Consider the following 10,235-nt stretch of genomic DNA (forward strand, 5'->3'; position numbering starts at 1 on the left):
TAAGTTCTGTCCCATCTTGTTTATTCCATTAAAGTAGTAATCCAATTCATTGCCAAGGAAAAATACTCTGTGCTTGATACTGTACAAGGTTGAGAATTAAAGAACTTTTAACTCAACAGCAGATGCCAACATGATTAGATCATGCAGAAACTCCCTCTCGCTTCCTGATTGACTCTACAGGAGGGTCACGCTCGCATTTCACACTTGTGCATGTATCACACCTTGTATATTCAATGACGTTTCTCAACCATCTGTTACCTGTAGGTGTTTCATACATACCAGTACACTGCATCCCTATAGAGAGGGAGCTAATCTTAAGAAGACTGAGCACCCGATGCAGCCTTCCTGTTGGGAACACTGAGATTTCAAGGCCGTGTGACTGATCAAGTAGGAGCAACTTCTGCTGACACCAGCCGAGGAAGGGTTGCTGGAGCTGCTTTAATACACTGTTCTACTACCTCCGCCCCCAAAGCATGAACAGATGGTGAGTTTTGGCAGCGTTCTGTTGGCTGGAAAACACCCTTTTGATTGAAATGCCCATTCTTTTACATGTCTAAAAAACAGAAAAAGAAAAAAGCACGGAAGCAGAGCCAGATTATATCTTGCTATGTATGCAATGTCTTATAGACCATCTGGATGGCTGTTCAGGTTTTACTGCACTTCTCTGTAAAAGTCAGTGATTACGATCAGGTTTGCCCCTTACGCCATTCAGACAAACTGAATGCTGTTTCTGTGTTTATTGTAGCGGGGGAATAAAATCTAAATAAAATAAAGAAGAAGAATAAAGAAGAAAGGCTTTTATTTGCCTGCTGTTCCACATTAAATGCAGTAATCAGCTAATGGCCAACTTTGGTAACAAACCACAGGGCTCTTCAGGACTGTGTTACAGTCACCATTAGCCTTATATTGGTAGTGACAGCGCATGTATGCCCGGGTTTCTAAGTGACTCCTGGTAGTGTGCCTTCTAATCCAGTAATTGATAGAGAGAATGAGCGAGTGAGGGAGACGAGGAGGAGGAGGAGAGAGAGTGTGTACAGAGAACACACAGAGAGGACTGACCCTTTTCTCTCTTTCTCTAATTAGCAGTATTAGACAAAGAGCCCTGGGAGAAGACAGATTGCATCCCATCTAGAGTGTGAGATCACTCATGTTAGAGTGGCCCTCTGAGTAAACTCAGTGCAATGTGCCAGCGTCTGTAATAAAGCCGCTAACCCGACACACCTCCTGTGGCTCTAGAAGGACGGGGGCAGAACCTCTGAAGACATATCGACATCGCTGGCAGCAGAGCCGAGATGGATGGGAAATAAAATCAGCGAAAAAAGCGATTTGTTAGCCGCAACATTTTTGTCTGGATAAATGGCCTGTTGCTTTCTTAAGTTGTAGACATGAGGCAGTGAAAACTACAAAAGTTAAAGACAAACTCTGATTGTATAAACATATTTAGTAAATCTACAAAACATAACAAAATATTTTACCAACAAAAACTTACCATCACAATCATTCTAAAGATGCTATGATCATATACAAATCAATACAAGTCATGTAGCCACAGTATCCCAGAATGGACAAAAAAAAAGGTCTCTAGATAAGGCCTGACTGTTTGCGAGTTTTTCGGCCACCACAGCTTATCCTTGGAAGGGGAGGATGAAGCGTGGGAGTTACGATTGGCAACTACAACACTAGATGCCTCTAAACCCTACACACTGAACTTTTAAAACTGTGTTACTTGAGTGAGTCCAATACTCACTCTCCTTTAAGCTCTGTTTTGGTTTCCTGAGAGAAATATCTGGCAGACGCGTACAGTGAGTTTATCTGGAGCTTTGTCACTAAAAACAGCTGCCTAACAGTGCAGCCCTTAAAACCAAAACAATCAGCAAGAAGATGCTAAAATGCTCTGTAGAGATGAGGGAAAGAAAATTACTTGTTATCTTTTGATTCATTGTGAAAATAAAATATTTTGATTAGTGCACCTTTTAAGTTGCTGTACTTTTTTTGTTTGTTAATAAAAACAGCCATCGCTGATGTAGTGTGAGTGTTCAGTCTGTAACTGTCTGGTCTCCCAGTCCCTAAAATACATTTTCTAGTATCCTGGTCCCTCCACAAAGAGGCGGTCCTAAAGGGCAGGGCAACAAAATGACGATTTCACATACATGCGGATATTGTAGCTGTGACCTCTGAAGAGTTACATATCCATATATCAGGAGCCATTATGTTTCTGCCATTCACTTGCAATAGAGGCTGGTTCAGTGTCCAGTATAGAGTGGTGTGTGTGTGTGTGTGTGTGTGTATATATATATACACTGGTAGATATATATAAGTATATACATCATTAAACAGCAGGACATGATACAACTAAACACTGTAAGATTCGAATTCTGATCTGAACAATGAACCCACTCACTATAAAGTTTTTATAACAAGTGTTTAATGTGACTGATTGTGTTTTATATACGAGAACGAACAAATTACTGTATATGAGTACATAAAATCTCACATTCATAAATATGTTTCTCTGCATAAATATAGCTGTTCTCCTGAACCCCAAACTATAAGCTTAATATCTGGATTTAATGACAGGTCTTTCACCCAGTAAAGGTATCTCTTAAAACCATAAACCATAAAACACACTGAGAGAAACACTTCCCATCTCTGCAAAGAATTTATTTTCCAGTTTACTTCATTCATTCTGCTTATGTGTAGCCAAGAGACCCAGGGCAATTTTCAGCATTGCACAGAGGCAGTAACACAAAAAAAACCATCCTCCTTCAAGTCCTGCGTCAGAGCTTTTAGCAGGATAATTTTGGAAGAAGCATCCAGTTGATCTGAGGATAAGAACTCTGCTGAAGGTGTCCTCCGCTGTTTAAAATGCAACAGCCTTATCCATCACACGAATGCATCCAAACCGAACCTGTCTGATTACCTTGACAAACAACATTAATCTGAGCTTAGTCTGGATAAAATAATGATGAGGCAAGATAAAATCGCTGATGGTCTGGCGATTGAATATGTCTTTATTATCATCCTCATCTCCCATGCAGAAATACAATGATTAGAAAAAAACAAGGAGATTGTACTTTTCTTTCTTCCTAATGATCCCGTATTGAAAAGTGCTGAAGATGATGCCTGGAGGCTTACAGCGTGATGGGGGGGGGGGCAGCCCATACATACCAATGACATTGATCCCCGAGCAGGAGCCTGTAAGAATGCTGAGACGGCCATATGCACATTTTTTTATTCTGTTAAGAAAAGTGCGCTATGTTCCAACATCAAGTCGTCTCAGGGCTGTTTTGATGAGCTGGCCGGTATTTGGGATGAGTGGGCCATTTCTGTGTCCTTCAGTTCTAAAACAGCAGCAGAATGGGCTGGAGATCGGAAAAAAGGCCCTTTATTGTGTTCTGTACAGAGCAGTGATCCGAAAAAGGACCCATCGCCACTCCCAGGACCCCTGGGTGCAGTGCTCTACCAGGCCTTGAATGCTCTGTCACCCTTGCTCCAGGGACCTGCTTGGCTCCAAACGCTCTGAGCTTTATTCTAATATCCCCTCACACTTTCATGTACTGCCTTACGTGTGTGAGCAGCTGTTAATATTTCATCATATTGTATTATCCACATTCTCCACCTGATGCAATATTCAATACATGTGCACTGTATTACCAATGTTTGTTTCACGGCTTACAAACGCTTCTCAGAATATTCATGATTTCATTATTTTTTTCACGTGGAGAAAGATACAGTACTTATTGATGTTCTGCTCAAGGACTGTGGTTATTATGCTTAGTCTTTGTTTGTGTACTTTTAGAAAATATTTAAAGTATGTTTTGGCTTTTATTTTACTTCCACATTATAATTCACATCCATTAAACTAAAACCATAACATTAACTCTTTTTCACAGAAGGCTTTTTAATAGATCACAGTAGGAAAAGGACATGATGGCCGAATTTCATCTGGCTGCTTCAGTTTTCATTCTCCAGAGGCCTCATTTATACAATGTGCTATTTAGATTTTTACTTGAAATAAGTCTTAAGATTTTTTCTGACCATAAGGGTTAGGGTTAGGGTTAGGTTGGGTAAGGGTCATAAAAGACAAATAACAAACCTTGCTGAAAACCTATTTGCACGGAACTAATACTATCAGGGGACCTCATGTGATTTGTAATATTTGCCGATGACGTCTGTCATCTTAATCCCATGCAAATCTTCCATGTTCTTAATTTGTAAAGTAAAAATTCCACTGCAAATTAAATACTATATTTCAGCAAACACAGAGGTATAATATTAGTCCTGTGCGAATCTGCATCTCTGTGATTTGGCGTCGTATTTTCAGTTTCTGCAAGGTAAAACTCGTATTTTAATGTAACAGAGCGGAACTTAAGGTGAAGATCATACAGCTCACTGATGTATTATAGTATCAGCGAAGTTATTTTTACAGTGAGAGCAGCGGTTTCTGCAGCAGTCTCCAGTGTTTCAGGCTTTTCTTCACCTTCCAGCACACAGATTGGTCCATAATGAAAATTGCAGAGTGCAAATGCCACAATTGGCGTGGCTTTAGTTAACAGAGCTCTCCAACATCATAAACCAACTATTGTGTATGCTGTCCATAGCTTGCTGTATGTCAGATTATTTCCTTTGACTGTATACCTGCAGCATCACACAGCAGCAGAAACCGTACACGCAGCTTTAAAAGTGAGTGTGCATTTACGCCTGTGGCACAGTAACGGTAGCTTTATTAAGACGCTGACCACGGGATAATGTCAGTAAATCTCAGTAAAATAGAGACTTTGCTTATCCCATGGGAATATGTCACACAAAACACAGATGTGTGAGGGGGTTTCTAGATCAATTTCTAAATTACACAAGGTCCTCTGGTAACACTGTATGAATAGGGCTTAAGAAGCCCATTTGTAACTACACCACATTTGTGATCCATTAATGAACATAACATTATGCTTTACAGTCAGCCATTTCCTCTTATATTTAAAGGAGCAGTGTGTAAGATTTAGTGGCATCTAGCGGTAAAGTATCAGTTCACCTTCTTAGTGTGTAGGAGAAACTACAGTTGCTCAAAACTTGCAAAAAAGGCCTTCCAGAAATTTAACAAAGGAAAGTGCAAATTTGCATGCAAAATTTCTATCCTCTACTGCTATGTTAATGTTAGGATGCATCAAAATCATTAATAGAGCTTTTTCACAGCAGCCATTCTGACATGAAATAGTAGGGCAATTGGCAAGCGTTAATGTTCCATTCAGGTCAAACTGAGTCAGGATGCTGCTATTGTGCATGTTGGCTCACTGGAAAGGCTCTGTTACACTAAATGGAACCGACCATTAATTAGTAGTCATTGGTGTAGGCTAATAAACAAACACATACTGTCATGTACTGTCTATGGTAAAAACTCATACAGGTCTCGGGTTTAGGTACTTGTAGGTAGGGGGTTAGATATGGGTTTCAAGGGTACTATAGGCTACTGAAAGTGTTCGGTGGGAATGCAGCTTATGATGTACAACTGTGGCCAATGAGAAGATGACTTCAGCTCCATCAAAGTTGAGTTTCTGTTAATGAATTATTTTTTGTTACTATTTTAAAACAATGGCAAAATTAGCCTCATCCCCTAGAGCTGACAAAAATAGTACTTGAAGCAGGTTGATTTGTATTGTAATTTTGCTTTCTTGCTTTGAATAAAACTGTATTCAAGACCACTATGAATACATTTTCGTGTTTAAAAGACAATATTGAGTTTGACTTTAACATTCACACAGAACTTCAGAGATCAGATGTATTCATTTTGATATATTGTGTGATGAATGCTGTATATCCCTGTATTTCCTGGTGTGGGATAACTGCAGGGTAAAGGCTCTACCGAGCCCTTGTGCAGCACAACCCCTGTCATTTCGTTGTTTCCCCATAAGAGGCAGTGTCAGCAAGCAGACATCCTCTTTACACACACTCATAATGAAGGTCAATCTGAGGCCGTCATCCTCTGGAGTCTCAGCGGGGAGGCTACTGTTTGTCCCTGACATGTCACACACACACACAGGGCCAACACGCACCTACCACACGTAACATGCAAATATATACATATACACCCAAACACATGCAAAGTACACACATGTGAAAAGTATGTCTATGAACACTGCATGGATGCATGTGAACACACACAATCCCAGTGACACAAAGCCAGCTCAGCACAGCTGTGGCTTGGTTTGATGTGAGCATGGCCATCCAGGCAGAAGAGGTTGTTTCCCAGCATCACTCATGGGTACAACCTTTGATCTCTCTGTCTCTTTCTGAGTCTGTCTCATTCCCTGTCTTGCTCTGTCGGCCTTTCCCTGAGCTTCCGTTGTGTTAGTTTAAGGCGTTACAAACCCATTTTAAAGTCAGTCACAAATCATGTCGAAGTGGTTTTTAATTTTGTTTTTGTTTTTTATTATTGAAATAAAGAAAAAAAGGCCTTTGGGGATACATCAGAAATGCTCCGTTAGCCTACAAGCCTCTGAGTGGGCGTGCTGCTGTATGTGTTTGACTGAACCTAAGCCAGCAGGTGCACCAAGACACAATGTACAAAACCTCTTGCTGAAAACTGTATCTTGTGCTGCATTCATGCAAAGCTGGAAGAATGGAGTGTTCACGCATATTTCAAGATTCACCCCCGCTGCTGACCTCAGGTTGCACCAGATAAATATCCTACGTAGATGGAGCGGTTTGTTAACATGTGAAACAGACACAAACTGTTCATACCTCGTTAAATTGGCTGAATTGATTGTATTAGTGTTAATATGGATTTTGCTCAGATGTAACTGCCAGCGATGGAGGCTTTGCAGCCATTTTGTCAATGATATGTTTACATTTGTTTAGTTCTTTTGGGAAATAACCTTGCTGTCAGCAATTTACAATATCTCCAACTCGGAAATTGACGTGAACGTTTCTCCCTACTTGGTTGCTCATGATTACAGTCAGATAACCACACTATTATGTATTTAAACAAAGCAGCAACCTCCGTGGCTGCAAATGAAGCCAACACAGAAGTAACAAATACTGCAGTTCCTCTGTCCACTTGAGGCTGGCTCCAGAAGTGAGTCAAAATCCATAAGGTCACATTTGATTTATGCTTACTAGCTTTATCATAGCCACTAAACGTTTTATGGCTATTTTACACTGAAACTTTTCAATTGTCTTGAATGGAGAGGTTCTGGACACTGGGATAAACTAACCCTTGGAAATAGAGGGCACTGAAGGGGTCTTAAAAGTCACCAAATCTAGTTGCCATCCAGTGATAGAATAGTGACATTACTCCACTATGCAAATATACTGTAGTTTACAATGAAATGCTTGTCTTTGCAAGGAATATCTCTGTTGCTCTAGGTTACATAGTCATTCACTCACTCAATACTCCATGTATAATACTGTCATTCAATAGTTGTCTCTGATGGGAGCAGTAAACATACACATCATTGTCATTCATCATTGACAGATGTAGTGTCTCACAATTTTCACACCTATAAAATGCCACAAATTGCAGTGTGGGATTGTGAGGAGAAAATAGTGCACATGGCAATTTTTTTTTTGTTCTATTATGGCAATTTCCGTATATAGCATCTGATGCATACTTTTCACACATTAACACATAATTAGGACAAAAAATGGTAACAACTGATAGATGTAAATGCAGGGGGCACCATCATGAAAGCAAAAAATCCACTCTCTCTTTTTTTCTCAAAAAGGAAACTTGTAATTTACACATCTCTATGCTGCAGCAGAAAAAAACAGGCAGTTTAATTTCAGATGGACCTTATTGTCTGTTTGAATGACAAGCAAAGAGTCAGGCTCAGAAAAAAAAAAATATGTATGTAGCACAGAGAATGGAGTAGCTTTGTTTTTCTGGCAGGCTTCGGGCAGCTTTCAGTCCCCACAGCAGTGGAACAGAAGCATTTGATGGGAAATACAGTAGTGGAGGCAGTTCACATCATATGGCCCTGGACATATGGATGATGCAGAAAAAGAGAGCCTGGAGCACTCATTAGTATCCTACAAACCACAACACATAAAGGCTTTTTGCTTTTAGAATCAGCCACTGTTTTGTTCTCTCTCTGTTCAATTATCAATGTCCACAACGTTGCTAAATTCATGCGCTGGATTTTTACTGCAGAAGCACATAAAAAAACTCCCAGGAGAGACGCTGGGTTTGAGGGAACTCTGGGTAATGAGTTAGAAAACTGCATTGATAATGTTGACTGTCACTCGCGGACTGACAGGAATGTGTCAGGTTCGATAAATAAGGTGTGAGGTGTGGTCTCAATTTTGTGGGTGCTTCCCTCGCTGACCCTCTCGCTGGTCTATATCTCACTGAGGCTGTTTAATTATGTAAACTGATAGTCAGAGACAGACAGGGAGGAGGAGAGAGCTGACAGAGAGGAGCGATATTTAACTTGCATTTTATTTCGAAGCTTGTGTTGCGTAATAAAGTGGAAAAAGAAATCACCTTCAACAAACAAGAAGCACTATCTGAGGTGCTTGTTAGCTGTTTTAGTAACTGCTCCTAATAATGTTAAATCTTCAAATGCAGACAGAGAATTCCTGCTTAGCAAATAAACCTTGTGGGTTTTTTATTAGCTGGAGCGTGTTTGAAGACAAACACACAAGGCGGAATATGCAGGAAATATTCTCAGCCCAACAATCCGAGCAGAAATTGAAAGACTCTAAAATGGATTTTCCTCAGCAACAAAGATAAGGCCGACCTGGGAACAAGCCACGCTCGAGTTTAGAGAGACAGAGCTGATATCAAAGAGAAATGAAAGGATAGTTGAAAGGCCTGTGAAAGATAGAGGGAAGGACGCACATCAGTATGACAGCCTATTTGGAAAATTTATGCTCTAGCAGTGTTCCTCTCACTTCCATGAGAAAGAACATGTGGTTAGAGAGCGGGCTGGATGAGAGCGAGCGAGGGACAAGGTTGATTGTTGGTTCAAGGAAAGCCCCTGGTTTGAGAAAATGCTCTTATTTTGGCAGCTGTGACCCACTTTCACACATTCATACTCGAGCTATGATACACGCGCGCACATACACACAACCGCACGCCCACGCATGCTGTAACGCATCAGTGAAGAGGAAAACAGAGGCATCTGGAAAAGTTGTCCTCTGGGAGGCATTGACATGATTTGCGGGGGCTCGCTGCATTTCCCATAACTTTGGTAGTGCACATCTCTGCCAGGTGACTTCCCTGCGCGTTTGCTGTGGCAACTGATGGCTGCACAACTAATTGGTGAAACACATAAGCAGACCTGCACAGGGAGCTGAGGAATGTACTGTACCGTAATGTAAGGAGGCATGTGAGACCACACAATGTATAAATAATTGCACATTAATGTTTAACTTTGGTTTAAGTGTCTCCTCAGGAGTGAGGGGGAGCGTTTAAGTTCCCCGAGGCTCGGCTGGAGCTGAATTGCCAAACGTCATCTTAGATGTGATGGCCTTGTTTGTGCTTTTAGAGGCTTTTTTGAATCCCATAACATATACTGCAAGCTCAGGTTATTGTTACTTAAGGAGCTCAGGAAGAAAGAAAAAACATTTAACCGCACAATTTTCTGATGCATTCCTGCTTTTAAAGCTCCTGTGTGTCAGATTTAAAAATGTCTGACTCTGGCGCCCCCAGACATTGAACCACATGAACTGTGGTTCATGTGAGAGGGCTGAACTGACGACATGAAATAGGACGCCATTAATCTGATCACAAACACCAGCTGTAAACCATTACTTACTAAAGAAAACGAGATCAAATGTGCTTTGAGCAAGACTCTGCAGAGGCTTTTTTCATCAGTGCAGTTTCTTAATGGGAATAAATTATCCATTTAAAAGTGCGCTTCACGTGCTGATGCCTCCATGTGGGAGCCGGAGTTCCAACAATACTTTGGAAAATGTGATTCTCAGTTCTTAATGTGATGTCAATGGAATACACACGGTGAGATGATGATTACCAACCTGGTTGGTCTGTGATGCTTTTTCATCAAAGGATACAGAGAGATGGGATCCGTCCAGCTTTGTCTGTCAGGTGGTGGGATTGTAAGGAGCTTATTTCCTTTGTGGCACCACCTTGTAATATTGTTAATATGTTTACAGTATTTAGGAGGAACACAATTCTGTATGAGGGAGTACACCATTGTCTGCAAGGACGAAATTTTGATTTCAGAGATGGGGGGGACGCAATTTTCTTTTTTTCCTTTTTTTTAAGTAATTTTTTTTGG

This window comes from Morone saxatilis, unplaced genomic scaffold (genome assembly GCF_004916995.1).
Source record: "Morone saxatilis isolate NCDOM2014 unplaced genomic scaffold, NCSU_SB_2.0 Contig1, whole genome shotgun sequence".
Taxonomy (NCBI): domain Eukaryota; kingdom Metazoa; phylum Chordata; class Actinopteri; family Moronidae; genus Morone; species Morone saxatilis.